Raw genomic sequence first — 21,047 nt, 5'->3', positions numbered from 1 at the left:
TGGATCACAGGAATATCCAGTCAGAACAATTATGCTAAACTTTGGAAGAAGTATAAAGACAGGCTTTCAGAGTTTAAGCCAGTTCCTGACTATGGGAGAATTAAAATTAGGTTTCTATAGGGGTAGATTATCCCACATCTTTCTCTGAGGTCCTTCTATCTTCTTTGCAAGCAGTTGATGCTGGTCTCTTTAAGGCCAGATCATTGGTCTACATGAACTACACAATTTCTATTTTCCCACTTCCACATCAGCTTCAGAGGCACTGAAAAGCTTTGTCTAGCTGCAACAATGTCAGCAAATTCAAACCTGCATTTTTCCACTAGTGATACAGCTATGGCACCACCTGTAGTAAATCAGCACAAGGCATTTTTATCACAACACAATTTCCTTTAACACAGGGTGGCTACGACTGTGGAGCTCCAGCCGTGTAGACGTGGAGTGACAGAGTTCTCTACTTTCCTCACCTCACCCCACAGGCAAGCTCAGTCTTGCCTGCTCCTCTTCCCTGTCTTGCATTCCCTCTTACAGAAAGGGCAAAGCTTGATCACAGCCTAAGGTAAGCAGCTGTTAGGAGGTTTGTGCATATGAACCTCCTATTTCCTGATGATATACCCCTAAGAACTAACCTTTTCTAATAGAAGTGATATACCGTCCTCTCTGGCCATGGCGCTAAATGAAAGGAGCCCAGGCTTTCTGTCAAGGTCCATATAGTTAATCTGTATGCTCTAAACTGTATCTACCAGCTTCAGGACCTCAGGGCTAAGCAGGAGATACGGGCTCCATCCAGCTCAGCCCAGCTGCCCTGGCAGCAGTTCTGTATCTGCACCACAGCACATCAGTAAATATACTTCAGGTGCCTCTCTGATGCCTACACAACCAAGCACAGATTTTCTGCATAGTTCTGGTAGGCTTAGGTGCCTGAAACCTATTTAATTGCAGTTTAAATGCTTACATCCCCTTTTGCAGGTACACATGCTTCCAGTTTTCCCCTCCTTCCCTAGCCTTGTAAACTACCTGCTGACCTCAAATTCAGCCTGTTGCTGTCCCATCTTCTCATAAGCAGGAGCCCAACAACTTTTCTCTGTCTTAACTAGACCCGAAGCTATCTTACTTTCATATGGCATGATCCTGAGCAGGGATCAAGAGGGCAGGGCAATATTTCCCCTTCCCCTTTTCTCCTCTTTGAATGTGGGTTGGGAGAACCCACATTCGTTATGGCTTGCATGCAAAGGTTGATCTTTCTATTAGCAGACAGGTGCAGTTTAGGAACCTGCACAAACTGAATCCAAATAAAAACAAACCCTGAAACACCGGGGAGGCATTCTTCCCCTAAACCATTTTGCTATTTTTATCTGGGCCTGTACTGTCCTCCTGCTTGTTCCACAGGATGGTTCCATGTACTGTAATTGTGTATCACTCACTTGACTGAGTTATGTGTTCCTGAAGCTATATTCACCCTTAGCTAAGTCAATGAAGTCAGAAGGTAACCGTCTTTTTTTGGTGCAGCAGTTTGTGAAGTTTCTGCTCTCTGCTCAGTACCACTTCCCTAATTTTTATAATCTCTTAGCACTATGACTATTGTCTGGTAACTGTACTCATCATTACTATAACTTTAAAATCTCTTTAAGGTCTCTTTGACCTCTCAGAATGAGCCTCTTAACTTTGCCTCAGAACTGAAATCATCGAAACCATTAGAGTTTAGTTGCTTTATAATGCACCTTTCTCCAAACATAACCTTCCTGAGACAGTGACCCATGCTCCGTGCAGTATTCTGGAGGGGCCTAATAACCATCTTCCCGAGGACTGTATTGCCTCTTTTGTGGTGCATTACAGCTCACTGTTCCATCAGCCTAGTGTCTTGTTTGCCTTTTTTATTGCAGCTGTGCACTGAAGTGATGGTTTCTATGATTTTTTCCCACAGTAACCCCTTTCTCTCTCTGATCAGCGTGCTGGATGTAACACCCATTCCCTACATTTGCTCTTTGTTCCCAGACTAATTACTTTTCATTTTCTATACCAAGCAGCATTTGCCATCTGCTGGCTCATCATCTAAATGATCCAAATCCCTTTTGAATCTGCTTGCATTGTTCCTTATCGCTTCTCTGTGCTTCCAGTTTTACCATCCAACCAGTGGAGATTTCACACACGCAGAGCTCAGCTGAGGCACAGGAGCAGAGACACAGGAATCCATAGGATCTTCTCACACCTTGGGCAGAGCATCCCGCCTGGGTTTACCACTTCCTGCATTCCGATAGAAAAGAAGGATTAGCTTTGGCAAAAATTAGGCTCACATATGCTTCAGGCTGCTTGAGATAAAGGATGGCTTTAAGCCCAGGACCTGTCCTGGAGGACAGTGCAAGGCAGTGTCTTACACCAGGGATCCCAAAGATTGCGGATGGGCCTCTGCAGCTTTCAGAGACCCCATCTGCTGCGTCCATACCAAGATACAGCATGTACTCCACTCCCCACCTCACAGCTCTCACTACTAGTACTGGAAGGAGAGGCACATGCCACATCTCCTCCTCACACTGTGTCCTGTTTGTGTTTGTGAGTGTCTGCACATGTGTGCACATGGGGAAAGGAAAAAAGGAAAGAGAAACATGGAAACAAAATGAGACTTCACCCATATAGAAATCAGCTCTGCTATAGCCCCATAGGCAAAAGTATAAATTTCCCCTCAGTCCAAAAGTGCAATTTCTGAAAATCCAGCACAAAGAACTTGTTCTGAATCCCCTCAGGAAACGTCCCATGCATGGAAGGCCAGATATGTGCAGAAGAAGCAGGGGTCAGCTGGGGACACACACTCTTTTCCCAGCTCTGAGCACCAGAATAGTACGGGCTAAGCACTGATGCTTTTAAAGCAGGGTTTATGGGCAAGCCTTATGCTCTGCTGATGCATGTGCCACATGGCATTCTCTTGGAAACTCTTTTCTGTCTTAGCAACAGCAAGCCTGACTTGCTGGTCTATTGCCTTTGCCTTATTTTGTTTGTCATTTAAGGAAAAAATTGTCTCAGATTACGCAGAGTGAGCAATCTTTTGGATGATCTTTTCTGGTCTTCCCTTGAAAGCATTGCACGCACTTGAGGCATTATCAGTTGCCTATCCAAGATACATTCAGGTAAGAGAAGAACTAGACAACCTGTGTATTTTCTTGCAAATTTTCTAGTCATTTATTTATGTGGAAAATGACCACAGAGTGGTCGGTTCAGAAAGTTAAGATTTTGCAGCTGGTTTATGGTCCACGTGTAAAAAGAGCTATTTTTTCTTTAAAGTGCACTGACTTTTCTGAATGCCAAGTTCGGATAGACTGGGCCTGATTTCAAACAACATTTGCTGCTCCCATTTATAGTGTTTTTACACGGTGATTTGAGTTAGGAGCGCAAAACATGGATAAATCTTTAATAAGCTACAAACATCAGAGTAACTTGTGCTATGCCTTTCTCTGGCAGGAAACCAGCATACCCAGCCTACCTAACTTGCCTTTGGCTATAATTGTGATTGGAGATACTACATTTTACCTCAAACTTTCCACACACTTAAAATCAGCTGGAGTTCTAGGTGCTCAGCATTTCTGAAAAACAATTTTTACCTCTATCTGAGCATGGAAAAATCAGCAGTCATTCCATATTACACTCATATCCTCTGTTCTGCTAGGACAGAGTAGTAGGAAAAAAGAGTTTTGCTAATTCATGGCAGCATTCTGTTACTCCTATATTAATATGTAAGTCAGAGGAATTCATCACAGGCATGAGTGGAAAGATTTTTCATAGTCCTCCTCTTAGCCTCAGGTCTCTAAGAAGAGAATGAAGCTCCAAGCCAAATTTCACTTAGTTTCACATCAGAAGAGTTTGCATTCCAGGAAAACAGTGACAGCCAAAATTCAGCCTTTTTTAACAATAAAAATCCTGCAATCTGGTTTAGACCTGTTCTTGTAGATCCTAGCTGTATGATTTGTGCAGCATGCAGCCTCATAGAACTGCCTGGAATTCAGGAGTGTGATTTGAGCATGCATCTGTAATATTATGCGATTCGCTGGAACTTTTGAAAATCTCCTCTACCATAACATTTAGACACAGCCTGGCACCTCAGTCTTGCTTTCCCTTCTGGCAAATTTGCATCCAGTGAAAGTAAAACAGGAGTCTTGCAAAAAGGGAAGGATTCCAATGTTCCCTCAATGAAAGTATGATTTTCCCTATCTCATCATCCAAAGCAATTGACATTCTCTCCAAGACCATTGCAGAGGCCTCTGCCTATATGCAAAAAAACCCTGTATTGATCAGTCTCTTCCTCTGGCTCACAAACATCCTCCAGATCTTTTCCTACCTCTAGCCTCAGCACAAGCTTTTTTCTATTCTACTACTTTCTACTACTAGCTCAGTTGTAACATTCATGCCATTTCATCCTGCTGACATGGTGTCCTCTTTTCCCTATGTTACCATCCACATTCTACTTGGGTATCCCTTCCTTAAGTGTTGTGGCAATTCTCTCTCGGGGACTCCACACTGGGCTGAGAGCCAGAGTAGGCCAGACCAGTTCAAGAGACTGCTTTCTCAGGATCTGTCAGTGGGTTTCCCAGTAGCCCAGAACAGCCAAAGGATACAGTGGTTCCTACTGCCCTTAATGCATCTTTGATGCACTGAGACTTGCCGGATTCACAGGACTGTCCAGAGTTGAAGATGTTGTCTTACTTACCAAGTTTTCCTTATTTCAGACTCATTAATTTCTCCCGCAGCACATTTCCCAGGTAGCCATTATATGTGATACTTGGATTTGTAGCAAAGACAGAGATTTGTTTTGCCTTATCTAATAGTTTCTTTTCTCCCTGCCCCTTTCTTTTCCCTTATCTTTTGCAAGTAAAACAGAGGTAGGTTCTGATCCTGTAGCACATAATCTGACCTCATGTAAGAAGAACTGTGATGCATGGCAGAAAGGTGAGATGAATATAAGAGACTGACTTTTATGAGTAAGATTCATCTTAGTTAATATCAAACATTTCAGAGCGTAGACCTTTACATATGAGCTAGTCACCCTAGGGTCTCTTTATAGTCAGTAGAGACAGGTACATTCAAGGCTCGCTCAGCTGTAGGTATCTAAATGAGGAGAAATCAGTTCAATCCTTCATTTCTGGTTCCAATTGCATCTTCTGCGTCAGCATTCACTAAATCCACTGCATCCATTTCACTGATGTCAATGGCATTTTTCAACACTTGCATTCTTGGAGATACCACAAAACAGCGTGCAAAAAATATGCCAGAATGCAGCTCAGTCTTCCAAATTACCTCAGGATCCTTCCTGGCTGTTAACTGGAAGTTGCAATAGAACCTCTGTAACTTGTTTTTCCAGATATGGCACTCACCATTATTCAGGTATCTCGAACCCTGAGAGGCAGAAGAAATGTATTGACTAATTTCCACCACTGAAAAGCTGAGCTCTTCCATGGCTTTATAGAGAAAGAACCCCAGCAACAACGCCTTGCCATCTGTGCAGAGAGAAGAGAATATGTAAGCCTGTTTGAATGTTGCCAATGGCACCCATTAAATCCCCTATCACAATGCAAAAAAAAAACCCTTGGCAGCACTGAACGGAAGTAAAATGTATGGATTTCCGTATAACTGAGATCTCAAACAATTCTGAGGAGAAGGAAGACGCTGACTCCAAGTAGAAAAAGGAAAAAAAAGAACTGGTGGTAACTGACCTTGTAACAGAAAAATCCTTCCCCTGCCTTAACACAAATACGACTACCTGGAGTTTACAGCAGAGAATTAACATTTCAGAGAGTAACAACTCTCCTCCCATGCAACCTGCAAACAGGCCAACAAGGGTCTGCAAAGTCCTGCAGTCAGCAAGGGGTCCATCTGCTTGGTCACTGTGAAGAGAGATTCACGTTTCTGAACATAGAGAAACTGGGGAGTTAGGTGAGAGACACAGCTTATTATAGTGATCCAATATGCCTACCTAGTGTTTTGTTGTTGGTTTGGTTTTTTTTCCAGTTGCCTAACAGTGACTTTGTTGTTTTGAATAGGCCATCCTGTGTTGTAGCAAGCACCTGCTTTTGGCAAAACTCCGTAAGAATGTCTGTGTCCAACAACACTCCAAGCTCAGTTGGAAATGATGAAGAAACTATAATAAGAAACACAGCAACTGAAATCAAGGACTCCATCTCAACTTCTCTTTGAAGTGGAGATGCAGAACTTATAATCAATAAGTGAATATTAGCCTAGGAAGACTATGAAAAGAAAAGGTCAATGGCATAAAGGCACACATTATATCTATATATGGATAGTATATTATTACCTAACAGTATCTTTGAGTACTGAGTCATGGTTTCAAATTCCTTGAAAATGGGGCTGCAGGTGGCAATCCACTCATGTATATTTGCTCTTCACAAAACCAATTTTGCATTGAGGGAGCTGCTGAAATGGAGATGCCAGAGCACTATCTGGATGATGTAGAAATCTTTGCAGATGTGCAATTTTCATCTAAAATAAGTTCCACTGCAGTGTCCTAGGCTGCTTCAGCACAAAATTAGCCAAAATGAAACTTATTTTTATGTAGTCTTCCCAGTTCCAAGGGCAGATGCAGCCCTGACGTATGACAGGGGGAGGACTCTTCACCATTCAGCCGTGACCATAGAATCTGCACCAGTTAAAAGAGTGTTGCACCCATCTGCAGTAATGAGCAAGGGGAGGAGAGGTCTGAGGGATCTTTAGACTCTTCAGTAAATCCACACTTTGTGCAAAATAGGCCTGATGCATCGGTCCATTCTGGCCACTTTTGCACCACTCCAAAATGACTACTGGAGGGTAAAGTAGGTTGATGAAATAAAGCCATCAGAACAGGCTCATGTGCCAGCATTTTTGCTCTTCTTAGTTGGGCAGGTTGAAGACACAGGGGAAGTATCCACTGCTGACACCTTCAACCACTGGTCTTGTGGCCTGCAACAGTAACGTAACAGCCATATTGCTCCATCATTAGCAAAATGCCTGGCGCTAACTCTTGGCTCTGACTCTTTCCAACAGCCTTTCCAAGTTTGTCTGGTTTTGGTAATTGTTTTGTTTCCTGCCATTTTTTACCTAGATCTTTGTTCTTGTCTTGAGAGTGCCTTCTGTGTAGGCCCACATGTAGACTGCTGCTCTCTGCAAGTTTTGAGCTTACTTTGTTTTTATCCTTTCTGAACTGTTCTTAGTAACGTGCTCAGAAAAAGAAAAAAAAAAATTGTTTGCAAGTGTAGATTATCCCGCAGAGGTTTCTTTTTTTCTGTGATGTTTAAAAATCATGCAAGAGAGACAGGGATTTCTATCCCCAGCTAGAAATCTTCCTTAGCTTCTTTCACTCTTGAAAGAGAAAGAGCAGCTCTGCTTGGCAGAACTAATTAATTATAATTGTAATAAAACATACATTCCACCTAAAAATATCTGACTGCGTTGTGTTTCAGGAGCTAATGAAAATTGGCACCGTGGTTTAAAAGTGTGTATACATAACGATAGGGCTTATGTGACACACCAATGCTAGAGCCAAGCACTGCAGATGAGGATTTTACAATAGCAGCTTCACTGGTTACCATGAAACAATAGTGCTTGGTCAGGAAACTACTGCAATAACCCTGCAGCTTTTCCATGCCAATATTTAGGGCATCGCTACAGTAGGCTGTGTTACTACAGCACTGCAGGAGTTGTGAAATGTCTCTTTCTCGTTCATAATTACCTCCAGCCTGCGAGAGAGGTGCGAAGCTGCAGATGAGCACGTACTCTCCTTTTCCTCTGGTTCTCGGGCCGATTATTCACCGGCGGGGGGGGGGGGGGGGGGGGGTCACCGGGGCTGTTCACGCGTAGCCCCGCCGCACCGCTGAAGGCCGTGAGGGGAGGGACGCGCCCTGCCCCCGTGCGGAGCCGCCTCCCTGCAGCCGCGGCAGCGGGCGGGCCCCTCGCCCTCCCCGCCCTCCCCTCCGAGGCGGCGGCCTGCCAGGCCCACCTCACCGCGGGCTGCCGGCCCGCCCCGCCGCGCCGGAGGGCGCAAGGCGGGGGCCGCCGAGCTGGGGAAGGGCGGCAGCCCCGGGGGCGGGGGCGGGCGGGGCGGGTTGGGCCCGCAATGCAGCACCGCCTCGCCGGGAGACGGCAGCGGAGCGGCTGCGCCGGCCGGGCTCCCCCGCAAGGCCGCCGCCTCCCCGTTAGGCGTTGCTGCCGGCAGGCAGATGCAGCCCCCGTCCGTCCCTGCTGTGCCGCGGTACCCCGTGGCCGCGGGGCTGCCGACGAGGGACGGAGCGGGCCTCGTACCACCGTGTGCCCGTCCTCTCCGCTGGCGTCTGGCTGGCGGTCGGGGTCGGCGCACCGTTCCCCCGATTCATCCGCCGGGCCGCAGGCAGCCGGCTGCCGCAGGAGGTGCCTGCCTGCACGCAGGTGTTCGCGCATAAAATATAGCACCCCATTGACAGCCACGGCCTGGACGGCTCCCGGGCTGTTGGTTGCACTGGGTGTGTTTGGGGATAATTACGCACATCTGTACAAAACAGCATCACACAGTTTGCGCGTACAAAAATATCTGGGGGATGAGGATGGGTACGCTGGATCAAACTGCTGAACCTATTGGTATTAAAGGGTCCAGAGAGCCCAGCCAACACTTTTGAGGTGAATTCCCCTATTCTCATCTCTGTGCTGCCTGAATAAAAAGCACCCCTGCACTGACCGCTGAAAGCTGAACTTGAGTTGGGGAGTCCCCCACCTGGCATGAATTCAACACGGGTGACTCTTCCAAGAGCTCCTCAACCAGAACTACGGAGTGCGAAGTAAGGATATATCTACCGTATGACAAAGAAAAAGTCCATTAGCCGTCACATTGCAGCCATTCTCAATTGGTTATTTGCCTGTCGGGGGACTGCTGCCACAGAACAAGAGCTACAGAAGCTGCAGGCCGGTGACTGGTATGGAAAACCAGACAGCAGCAAATGGTCATCAGCTCCACGTTGTTGAGCCTCTCTGTTTGGAGGTGGGATGAGGGTGGTGAGCCTTCTTTTACTGGATGATCAGCTTGGCTCTAGTAGAGTCCAGCAATTGGCAGTGCTTTTCGCCTTATAACTACCTACAGGCCAGCAAAATAGCAAGCAACGGAATAGCCAATGCCTTTTTTTCTCCTTTCTCTATGGGATAGCAAAGGATTGACTCTCTGTTGGCCCTTGTGTCTCTGTGTACTACGACAGCCCAAGATCACTCTGGGAAATGCACAAGACTGGAAGGAACACACAGAAGTATCAGCATGGGGAGAGATCTTCCATCGGTGGCTTCACATGCCTCTCTTGACAAGAAGAGACCCAGAGTTGTTCTATATTTATGACAGCAGCCTCCAGAGGCCACAGCAGCCACAATCACTGCTCGGTCACGTCTCCCATATTAGGCTGTGAGTAGCATGACGCTGAGCCTCTCGTATTTCACCTGGAAATTCCTTTGTGCTGAAGTTACTGAAATTACATCAGATGTACTTTTTGTAAGTTGGGGCAGATTTTGACTCAGAAAGTGGAATTTATATGTAAAGGTTGCTCAGCAATAACGCCTACCTCCTTGAGATGCCCCAGCTAAGACCGTAGTCCCATTGAACTGAGGCCTGTACATACAGCACCTCTCTCCCCAGCCCCAGATTTGATTCCAAACTCAGTGAAGACAGCAAGAATGCTTTTACTAAAGTCAGCACGCTTTGAGCCAGGCTTCACCCTGTAAATATTTACCAATGAATAAGCATACCACCCGGTTCCCAATCTGGCTACTATCACCTAAGATATTTCGCTGTCAGCTCAGGAGCCTGCTGGTGCAGATGAATTGCAACATGAGGGCTTTACAAGACATAAAAGAAGAGCATTTACTGCTATTAATATTTGGCCCTTTTCCTAAACTTTCCTGGTTTTATCTTCTTTTTAACATTAATTCCTTTCCTTTTTCTGTTTCTTCTTAAACTAATACTGTCCTATTTTAACTAATTGTAGGTAATCTTTGCTGAAAGTGTAGTATGGCTACTTCAGGCTTTTTCACCGTTAACTCTTACCCCAGCTTTACTTCACAAAACAAAACAGTTGTCCCCACATGCCTCTCTAAATAATTGTTGGTTGTTCTTATAATTTGCTTATGTGTCAGCTTCTATTTAAAAATAAAATATAATCATTGACTAACCATTTTAAAGCTGTTCTCACTAACCTAAATTAATCCCTATTCCACTTGTCTTTCTGCCTTTCTGCTCCACAACTGCCCCCTAGAGAAATAGTTCTGTACAGAAAAAAATAATACACACATCCAATCACGCAGTACTTTTAACAGTTAGTTTGCTCCAGACTGGCAAGGACGGAGATTGGTAGAGGCATTTTTCAGCAAAACTGGAAAATGCTGGCTCAGTGAAATGGGTATATTTTAGATAACATAACTTTTCTGAACAAAGTATTTTTCAAAACCTTTTTTTTTCCAGGTAACATAATTGCTGATGAAAATTAGACAGAAAGCAGCCAGCCACAATGTCTCTAAAATTTGACAGGTTAAAGCTGGTCAAAACTCTAGTTAGTGCTTCCCTCTGGCAGGGAACACCCACATTTTGAAGAGGAGTTTCATTAAAATAGCGAGTGTAAGCCAAATATTTGGGGTTTTCTCATGAAGGTGCTAGGAGGTTTCCTATACATATGTTTCCAAGTGAAATGAAGAAACCACATCCTGGCTAAAACAGCTGATGGTCAACCGACCTAGGTAGACCTGAACTTGACTTTTCCTTATCCTACCCTTGAGCAACGTGTAACTAAGCTATGGGGAAAAGTCTAGACATCCATAAAGGTCTTGGTTTTATCACACAGTGCAGAGAGTGAAAATACTTGAAATTGTAACATTTTTCACAGAACAGGACAACTGTTCCTCTGTTCTGGCAATGCAGGTGGAGAAAAGAAGGTTCCACATAAGCACTTTTCTTACAGAGAGACATGTCCGGCTTCATCCCTGAAACTGAGTCCATGTGGGTAGACTGATGTGCCTCCAGCCAAACTGGAGTTTTGCCCAGTATCAATGGGGACTCTTAGTAGATCTAAGTGGATACAGTTGTAGGACTGGGGCTATTTTCTATTTATAAAACAAATTGCATATAACAGAATTAGAACAGGTAACTCTGCAACAAACAAGTTTTCTGTAAGTAGCACAACTAGTAAGGCCTGGTTTCCTAAGGATTTGTGTTGTATTTCCCCTACATTCCCATACCACAATAACGTCCACTTTCCTATACAAGGATCCCCACATACCCTAGGTCTTCCCCCACACCTGGTCTTTCCTTCTTTCCAGCCTCCCCACAGGCACACCCCACAGTATCCCCAATGCTCCCCCATGAGCTGTAACTGGGGAAGACCTGGAGAAGGGCCCACACATGCTGTGACTGGTTTGGCATGGCAGCATGCTGGCTGGCGCCAGAAAGCTCAGCGAGGAAATTACCTTGGGCTCTCATGCTATCTCACTGCTACTCTTTCTAACGAAACCTGTAAGCTTCATATTGTTGAGGCTGAGATCCCTTTGTCAAACTGGGCTGAAATGGCCACTGGGTTCAAAAGTTACCAGGGAAGAGCAGGGAGCACCGTTGCACTTCTTTTAGAAACCTGGCTAATTAAAAATGCAGAATCACATGCGAGAAGCCAGTGGGTGTTATTCCCGTATCCGGCGAGTGAGGGGAACAAGCAGGCCCTTTTCCTGTGGAAGAAATCTCTTCTAGTGCGAGGCTGGTGAGGCCTGAACCTGGCTCAGCCCCACGTCAGCCACAAGGACCCTGCCAGGGCAAGGACAGGGCTCAGCCGTGATCCCCCACCCGCCATCCCCTCCAAGGCCCCGGTCGGGAGGGGGAGGCTGCAGGGGCGGCCTAGCGCAGGCCCCTCCGGAGGGCCCGGCCGCGGCGCCGCGGCTGGCGGAGCCCTGCGGGGGCGGGGAGCGGCCCCCGCCCGAAGTGCCGCCGCCACAACCGGACTCAGGCCTTCCCCGCGCGCTTCTTCCGTGAAGGGGGGGGGGGAAGGGGGGAGCGCTGCCCCCCACCGGAGCACAGCCCCCTCTCCCTCCGCTGCGGCGCGGCCCGGCCCCAGGCAGCGGGCCGTGCCAGTGCCGGGGCAGCAGACCTGCCAGCCCCCTCCCCGCAGGCCGCCCGCCCTCACCGGCTCCTGCCCGCCGCCGCCGCCTCCTGCTGCGCTTACGGGGAGACGCGGCCGCACTGCGGGCTGACGCGCGCGCCCCTCGCCTCCGCCAGCCGGCCGGCGGCCCCTGGAAGCGGGAGGGCCGGGCTACACTCCGCACAACGACCCGCCCCCTTCTTCTTCTTCTTCTTCTCCGCCCGGCCCGGCCCGGCCCGGCCCGGCCCGGCCCGGTGTGAAATGTCTGCCCGCGCCGCCGCTGCAGCAGCCCCCACGCTTGCGGCGCGCCCGTCGGACCGCCAGGGGGCGCCGCCGCCCCGCGCCCTCCGCAGCCCACCCAGGCGGGGCGGGGGGAAACCGGAGAGGCGCGCGAGCTCCTCGCGCCCGCCCCGCCCCGCCGTCACGTGCTCGGCGTGAGCGCTCCCCAGCCCTCTCGGCGGCGCCGCACGCGACTTTCCGCGGGGCGCGAGCCGCTAGGGGGCGCCTCGGGGGCGGGCGGGCCGGCCGCCGGGCCTGCCCGGCGCGCGCTGCTTGTTGACCGAGCGGCGGTTGGTGGCGCGAGACTCTCTCGTGACGCGCTCGCAGGAAGGGCGGGGGGAGGAGGGGCTGCTGCTGGGGACACCGAGAGGGGGAGGAGAAGGAGGGGGGAGAGAGGGAGGGAGGAAGGAAGGAAGGAAGGGGGGGGGGAAGAGAGAGGAGGGAGAGCGCGGCCGGGGCTGAGAGCTGGGGAGGAGGAGGAAGAAGGCGGGCAGGAGGCGGTGGTTGCGTGCGTCCGTGCCGGGGGGAGCCGCGATGTGAAGCCCCCACACGGCCCGGCAGGGCAGGCGGCGGCGGCGCTCCGGGAATGTGCGTCTGGGACGCGGCGAAAGGTGAGCGGCGGCGCGGGGCTGCCGGAGCGGGCGCCTTCCCCCTCGCGGCGCGGCGGCCCCGGCCCCTATGGCCGCCCGGCGCTCGCGAGCGCGCCCCCGTGCGCGCGTGCGGGGGTCGGCTCGGGGGGGGGGGGAAAGGAAGGGAGAGCCCGAGGGAGCCGCGGGGGCCTGCAGACCCTGCCCTGCCTCAGCCCCTCCCTGGGCCCGCGGCCTGGTCCTCCCCCTTCTCCTCGCCGCGGCTCTTCCCCAGCGCGGGGCTCGGCGGGGCGGGGGGGGGAGGGTGGCGCGCGGGGTTATGTAACCGGCGCGGGGGCCTCGCTCAGCCCCGCTTGCCCGCGCGCGGGAGGGTGTGCGCACGGGGGGGGGGGGCGGGGAGGGAGGGAGGGCGGGCGGGCGGGAGGGCGACGGACCCCTGGGCGCGCGCGCGCGCGCTGCAAGTTGCCGAGGGTGTGCCAGGTGTGTGGATGTCTGGGTCAGCCACCCCCGCTCGTCGCCTTCCCCTCCCCCGCCGGCTCCGGCACCTGTGTGTGCGTGGGTCTGTCACATGGGGCCTGCGCTGCAGACACAACACGGTTCCCGAGGCAGAGCCGGAGTGATGCTGCGAGTATTTTGCCAGCTAAGGGGTCATTGCAGGGAAATAGGTTGGAGGAGGAGAAGGAGAGCCCGAGCCCTGGTGCAGCCGTGCCCTCTCGAACGCACCACGCGCTGTGGCACTCAGCCGTAGCAGCATGTCTCTGCCTGCGGTTTCCCGTCGTGTTTGCCACAAGTTGTATTTGCTGAGCAATAGTGCTGGATACAACCAGTGTGCTGAAAGGAAGGGGACCTGTGCTTACAGACACCGAGGGACAAACGTGTTCACTGATGCTTCTTCCTCCCTTCCCCACCTCATGTTGATGCGTTTTGCTGTATAGTTACCATTGACTTGACCTGTGATACTGAGCAAAAAGCCCCTGATAAGAGATACGTGGTAATGGCATGTTAACCTTAAGGAGGGAGAGAAAGATAATATCACAAGCACGTGATTTTTTGGTAGAAAATCTGTGTGTTGTATGCTGTAATATTCCATTATTTCTGATGCTTTAAGGTTAATGTCAAAGTCTTCAAAATGACAGGGCCGTGAATACTCTGCTTGTGTTAATGAGAGATTTTCTTCAAGAAAAGATGAATTGATATTTCTTCTGCATCTGGATTTAAAATCCAGGTCCAATCTCAAATTTGATACTGGAGTCCAAAGAAGCAAAGCTGGGATTGTAATTTTACAGTCCGAATTCTTTATTCATTTAGATGCTATTGTTGTTCAGAACTGTTTTAAACAGTTGCCTAATTACTATTAGTTAAAATTTATTTCTGGAATAGTTCTGTCTTACTAAGGTTTATGACATTTAACACAGAAATCCAAATCTCTGACAAATTCTTTGCTGTCTTGTCTGAAGCATGTAGTTATCACCCATTCCCACCATATTGGTCTTTCATTCGGTCCATTTCTTCCACTGGACGAGGTACCAAATCCCTGTTAGTAAATAATCCCAAGCTGTCAGACTGGAGGTCATTGGTAGGACAGTATTAGTAGAGGCACAGTGCAGACACCTGCCTTGTGACTCGCTGATGTTTAACTACGTGAAGATAAATTGTTCTAAAAGTGAAGCTCTAACAGGAAAAATACATTAGCATATTTCAAGCCTCGATAGTAAACTGATTGTACATTTTTCTGTGTACAGTGTACGTGTCTTCAATACATTATTCTGTAATTGGCCTTTCGAACGTAGCACCAGTCCACCTTTCTGGATAGTATGTATGTACTCTTACTTAGTCACAGCCTGTTCTGATACAGCGATTGTGTGTTGTAACTGAGTGCTGATTTTGAGCAGTCTTTTCTGATCCCTTGACCCAGATGTCCTTTTAAAGAAGTTTCATGGCAAATTTTCAATCTGTCTACCATCCCTTTCACTTATGAGAGAGATTAAAAAAAAAGTAAGAATGATTCAAACACAAAACCAGGTTTTGAGTAGGTAGAAAAAATTAATATGGTTGCACAGATTTTTTTAAAAATAAATCAGTTGTTCAGGACAAGCAGGAAAAGAATAACTTGCCTGACCCTGCCATGTGCTTTCCCCATTCAATTTGTTAGCTATTGTTTATTTCATGAAGAATGAATTTTTTTGTATTGGACATTTTTCTGTTTTAATTAAAGGTGTATATTATTATTGGTGAGATCTGTATCAGCTCTTAGCAGCGTGTTTGCCTGGTGTAGATATAACAAGGGAGCTAAAAATCCAAATGTTGAAACTCTCCCTCAAGAATACAATGTGGATTAATTTGGCGATAGCGCCATGTGTTTACCTAAGCATAGCAAAATGAAGAAAAACTGGAAGCAAATAGAAATGAGAGTGGCTGTGGAGTTATAAAGAAAGTTGAAAGTAAGAGGGCAAATCTAAGTGGATGCAAAAAAGCATGAGGAATTCTCAAATGTGTAATGTAGTATACTTGTGGAAGCATCTTTTTTTAAGAGATAAATTTGTGTAGTGCTTCTCCCCGAGAGCAGCTTTCTGCTCTGTTGTGGAAACCAGACAGCATTTTAATTGGAGACACAAATGTTTTTAGGGAGGAGGGCCTCCCATGTCTGTGGTCCCCCCACTTCTGTATTTCATGTGGAGTAACTGGCGCTCATAAGAGAAGTCAGAATTAGGAAACCCACCTTTCTTGCTCTTCAGTGGAAGAGAGGTGAGTGTGTAGAACAGCTTTAAATTCTGGGCTGTGATGGTAACTACCATTCCTGTGGCTTGTATTTTCAAAACTAACTGAAGGACTGCTGCTACTGTAGTTAACAAATCTGTGACCATTAAATTCATCTAGGAGGTACTTTTTGTTTGGTATACCTGTAGAAAGGATTGTTGTATCTTCCATATTCTTTGCTGTAAATGCATAAGCAGACCATGATCCCTGAATTTCAGTGTTAGCTTTTGGGGAAAGTAATATTTTATTAATTTGGGGGGACAGGATGGGACAGGACTCCTTTCCAATCTCAAAGCTTCAGGTCTCCCAATTGGTATTCTCCCTGTTTAATAGTACTGGAGCTGGTGGTTTGAAATTTAGTTGCTTGCATAAGTAAAGCTTAGCCATATTGTGGTTAACTCTTCTGTGTTCGTTTTGCTTTCTGTTTCCTAGCTATCTGTAAATACTTTAACCAAATCGCAACATAAAGAAATTATTGGCTGTAACCTCCTTATTTGGTCTGCTTGAATTCATGCAGACCTTTGCAGCTTTGTGATTTATGAAAGTAAATAATCCTGAAAGAGAGAAAGCTAATTTCGCTTAAGAGGAAACACTGCTCAGGTACCTTGCAGAGTCATTCTTGCACAAATGCAGGTGGATTGGTTTGGATGCCGAAACATGAAAGCAGTGCTGAAGCTGTGCAGAATAGGGTTGAGAACTGCTCTAAGGTTTTTCCTTATTGACTTAGAGATTGGCAGTATTCTGGCAGGGTGAGGTATGCAGCGTATTTTGGCAGGATCCTGGGGACTGTTGCTAACGTTTTTGGTCAGGTTCTAGTTGTCAGTGAATATCCAAAGTAAAATGAAGTTCTGTCCACCATGTTCAAGACTTCATCTTTTTGAGGTGACTCAGATCAGCTGCTAGTCCAGGGCATGATGAATCAGCATCTTGGACAAATGGTTGTACTCCACTTAGATCATTTTGGAAACCTAGGAGCTGTTGGTATTTAAAGGAAGTCATGAAATTGCTGATAATTCTTACAAATAGGAAAGCCCATGACCCCATGGCATGTAAGGTAAATGATTAGTGCAGTTTACCAAGTGGAGTAAATGTATTTTACCATTTTGTGCTTTTGAATGCAACTCCCAGTTGAACTAAAGAATGAAAATAATGGTCTGTATTGAAAGGATACTGTTCCTGGTTTCTGAATCTGCCTGTTGTTTTCAGGAAACATTAGAGCATTGGGAAACTGGAAAGAGTGGTTTTTCAGTCACTATTTCCTAGATTTCCATGATGAAATTGCATTATTTGGTAAGCAGTTCCAAGAATCCTCTTACAAAACAATGGGGGGGGGAGGGGGTAAGGACTTTTCACTCTAATTTCTGGCTGATCAGGAATTTGAAGTTGTAAGTGTTGTCCCTCCATAATGACTCTCATAATTTCTATGTTGCTTTTTCACCTAAGTTCTACAAGCATCATGTTTGCCTGGGGTAGGCCGTTTTTGCTCTGTGGCCTTTTTGTATCTATCTGTCTCCACTAAGCAGCAGTGTAACACTGTTGTTTCAATGTCAGAGGTACATAAAATACTGACTTAAAACGACTTCAGGCCAAGAATGCAATTCAGAATTGAGTTTTTTTTAGGGATCCAAAAGAATTAGAGCATTTTTGTTTTGTCCTAAGAATTTAGAACTACATTTTTCCTGAAAAACACAGAAACACTGTGCTCTATCTTTTCACTTTCCTCTGAATCTAGGAGGAAACTTGAAAATATATTGGATCAGATCAGAAGTTTGCCTAGGTAACAGTCAATAAACAAACATACTGAGATACTTTGCCTTCATATTCTGAGTTCCTGTAGTTTATTACCTTTTTTCAAAAATAAAAAATAAAAATATTAATGGCTTTTTATTCCATTCATCTGTTCAACCCATATGGACTTTTAGCATTCTTGGTGTCCTGTGTCAGAGAATCCACAAATAAACTAGGCAATAGGAAAAAATACTTCAACTTGTTTCGATCTCTCCACTTACTAGTTTCATCTGATTCCTCCTAGTCTTGTTGTCTGAGTTGATGATAAAAGTAATAGCCATGGACTAACAAAAGATGTAGAAAACTTGAGTAGAAACTTAAAACTTCAAGGCTAAGCACAGAAACTATGTCTTGTGAAGATTTTACTTCAAAAAAGATTTTGCAGCTTTGAGAGTTTCAAAGGCAAATCCAGAAAAACATTTGGGAACCTGACTATGCAGTATCAGTTAGAATTAAGTAATGTCAATGTCAATTCAAAAGCTGCCATGAACAGAAAACCTACCTATTTTAATACTGAATCTGTAGTCATCAATACTTTTGCTAGTAAAGTTACTTGAGTTCTTAGGGTTTTGCTGCTGTACGTGTTTAGTACTGCCCATATGAGAGTAGAGAAATGGTCCTCCTTAGTATCTGACATGAGCTACCACTTGAGATTCACAAAGCAGATGTCTTATCTCTTCTTTTCCTCCCTGAAAAGCCTGGCCTGATCAGCACCTGCTCAGCGTACACTGATAACATTAAGTTGAGCATAAAGCACAACTGTCCTGGGCACTTCTCCTACAAAAAAAAAAACTTGTACAGAAGAAGTGGTGCCTTCTCAGTAGTTAGGTAGAGCATTGGCCCAGAGAGCAGATTTGTTTCCATGCCATTCTCTGTGGTTAATCTGGGTATCTTAAAGTGGTAACCTATCTTAAACAAAGATAAGTTTGTTGTGTGTATATACATCACTAGCATGCACACACAAACACACACACGTATGTATATACACGTGTATATCCAAACAAATACATAAAATCAGTCAATAATATGTAGTCTCTTTTGACAAGATTTCACCAGTCTGCTGGCCTGAAGTCTAGGGAATGTGGGGAAGCTGAAGATAGTGTGTGAGAGGTTTTCACCAGCACAGTTCCTCTGAATTCGATGTTAAAAAATGCAGAGCATTCAGATTCCTTGCTTTGGTCACCTCATGAAAATTTTCCAGTTATTTATTTTCGAATTATTATACCTGCACTTTTCTTGCCTTCTTAAGTTTTTCTTTAGCTTTACAAGGACACTTCCTTCAGTTGTGCCTGGGAAGTCTTAGGAAGTCCTAAATCATTCAGCAGCAGCAACTCTTCTTATTATTTGGGAGGAGGGATCATGGTTTACTTAACCAACCTACCGACTGCTTGACCTATACCTCAGCATAGGCTTCTTGTGTAAGACACAAGTTGTGGGACTGAGGAGTGCACAAACTAAGAATTTCCTAAACAAGTTCTATTGAGTTATTAGGTAGAAAAAAGAACATCCCACTCTTCCTTTTCAAAGAAGAGAGTAATGCAGTTCTCTGTTCTCAAATACTGTAGACAGCTAAAGATAGCGGCTTGATGGAAGAATACCCAACTCATGTACTCATCTCACTGTTTCAGATACTCAAGTCCGAGAGAGAAAGAGAATTTCCTTTTGGTGATTTACAATCCGTTCACTATGTTGCTATTGAGAGTCCTAATTCCACAAACTATGCTTCTTATTCTGATTTTACTTAATGGATTTTTTTGGAATCTAGGGATTTAGAAGCTGGCATAAAGAGTGTGAGTGTGCCAAGTCCTCTGGGGGTTGAAGCCCCAAAAGAATATAAGTGCAGAAGAGAAATAATGAAGCCAATTGCTGAAGTCTGCTGAAACTTGCCAGGGTATTGTGGCAATAAGAACAGTTGTATCAAAGAGGTGATATTTGAACTAAAAAGTTAATTGAGCTACATGGTTAAATATAGCAATGAAAATTTATGAAGAAGAGCCACTCATCGCTGAGAAACTCTGAAGGAGGGGAGGAAACTTTACCAAAAAATGCAGAAATGTTGAAACTGAAGCCAGTCTTCTGTGAGCAGAAGAAAAATTCAACCAAGTTAAACGACTACTTGTGACAAGCTCTAAATGGACTGTAGCTGCTACTGAGTGTTATTCCTAGAGGTGAATGAAACATTGATGGTTGGTCTCAAATTGAATCTGGCTTGCTATTTTTCAAAGAACTAACCATCTCAAATGCCATGTATAAAAGCAAAAAGAGTATAGATTGCTGAAAGCTGGTACAGACTGTGCAGTGATGCTATTTTCTGTACCTCATGCTCATGGTTCCTTAAGTTGTGACAATTAAAATAATCATCTGTCCCGGACTCCAAGTCAGTTGTGAAAAGGTCTAAATACTTGTCCTGTACAGCTCTCGTATAAATGGTTGCCTGCTGTACAACTGCTTTAGGTCATTGTGATGATTCGCCAGGAAAATAAATGTGTATTTCTTAGTTGTTACTTGTATGTAAAGTATTTAGTCCGTGATGTTAAAGTAAACTGATCTGAAATAAAGACCATTTTGAGTTGCAAAAATAGGCAGTTTGGAAACTGGATGAGTTTAGCAAAGAATTCCTGTGTCTCTTTCTGGGGGAGTAATTGAACTGAAGGTCAGAGTATCATTTCTTTGCTGTCAAGCTCAAATGAAAGTATGCACGGAACACAGTTTTAGAATAGTCATCAACATATAAGGAGTTAATTCTGAAGGACTTAGGTTTTTCCATGCTTTATGTGGATTGTATGGTATTTCACCTTTGTAGCAAATGCCATGGAAGCTCATATTTTAGAAAAGTACTATTTCTAAATTTCTCATACGCACTAACAGTTTTGTGTCTAGTATTTAATTTGCCCAAGATTTTAATGATTGTTCTTTCCTAATTTATACTCTTAGGTTTACTCCCAGGACATGGGGGTGGTGTTGGGTGTTTTTGGGGACAGATATTTTTCAAGTGGTCTTCACCTAATTTCATTTCTATTGCTTTAAAATAGCATCAAAGATTGAACTGCAAAACATAACTTGCTGGTTGACCCTGTAACATCAGGTGCTTGTAGTTAGAAGTGATTATCATATGGGCACATGTGGCTTAAGGTGGGGAGCTGTTTGATTGTAACTTTCTTTGAAAACTCTTACCCTATGGAAGAGGTGAGGTAGCCTACCCCTCTTGTTGTTGGGGGGAGAAACATAAGCAGGGCTAGTTAGTGAAGAGTAGGTAGCTCATTGCAACTCTGTATCCACATTTACACCAGTTAGTTGGTTATAGCCATGACCCTAAAAGTTGGTTTCTATAAATGGCTAAGATAATCTTGAGATCCTACCGGCAATGAAAGAAACAGTCCCATCCATTCCTCTTTTCTGGCCTGTCTGCTTTGGCTTTGTCTGATGCTTTTGTGAGTCAGTTCAGCTTGCTGAACTGGCAGGAAACTAACCAGTAAAATTATGTCAATTTTCTATTGATTTAGTGAGCTTAATTGCACATAGCACCAGTATGAAC

The 21,047-nt window shown here is 45.8% G+C and overlaps 1 protein-coding gene and 1 long non-coding RNA gene across 4 annotated transcripts in view; one reads left to right on the top strand and one right to left on the bottom strand.

Annotated features, from left to right (window-relative positions):
- Nucleotides 1-8,290: 8,290 nt before the first annotated feature.
- Nucleotides 8,291-11,976, bottom strand: LOC142404926 (uncharacterized). The gene is made up of 3 exons (XR_012773998.1): nt 11,443-11,976; nt 9,549-9,702; nt 8,291-9,452 (listed from the first exon to the last, which is right to left on the bottom strand). It is a non-coding gene; the product is annotated as an uncharacterized LOC142404926 (long non-coding RNA).
- An 861-nt stretch (nt 11,977-12,837) lies between these two features.
- Nucleotides 12,838-21,047, top strand: part of REV1 (REV1 DNA directed polymerase) — a 64,240-nt gene continuing 56,030 nt past the window's right edge. For 2 of the 3 annotated variants that reach the window (XM_075524143.1, XM_075524116.1), the window contains exon 1: nt 12,838-12,991. The gene's annotated coding sequence lies outside the window, so the exon portion shown is untranslated. The remainder of the gene's footprint in view (nt 12,992-21,047) is intronic. The other variant, XM_075524135.1, reaches the window with a different exon arrangement.

Source organism: Mycteria americana, chromosome 1 (genome assembly GCF_035582795.1).
Source record: "Mycteria americana isolate JAX WOST 10 ecotype Jacksonville Zoo and Gardens chromosome 1, USCA_MyAme_1.0, whole genome shotgun sequence".
In the NCBI taxonomy this organism is placed as follows: domain Eukaryota; kingdom Metazoa; phylum Chordata; class Aves; order Ciconiiformes; family Ciconiidae; genus Mycteria; species Mycteria americana.
Note: the sequence above shows the minus strand (reverse complement) of the source record. Positions and strands in the feature narration are given on the sequence as shown.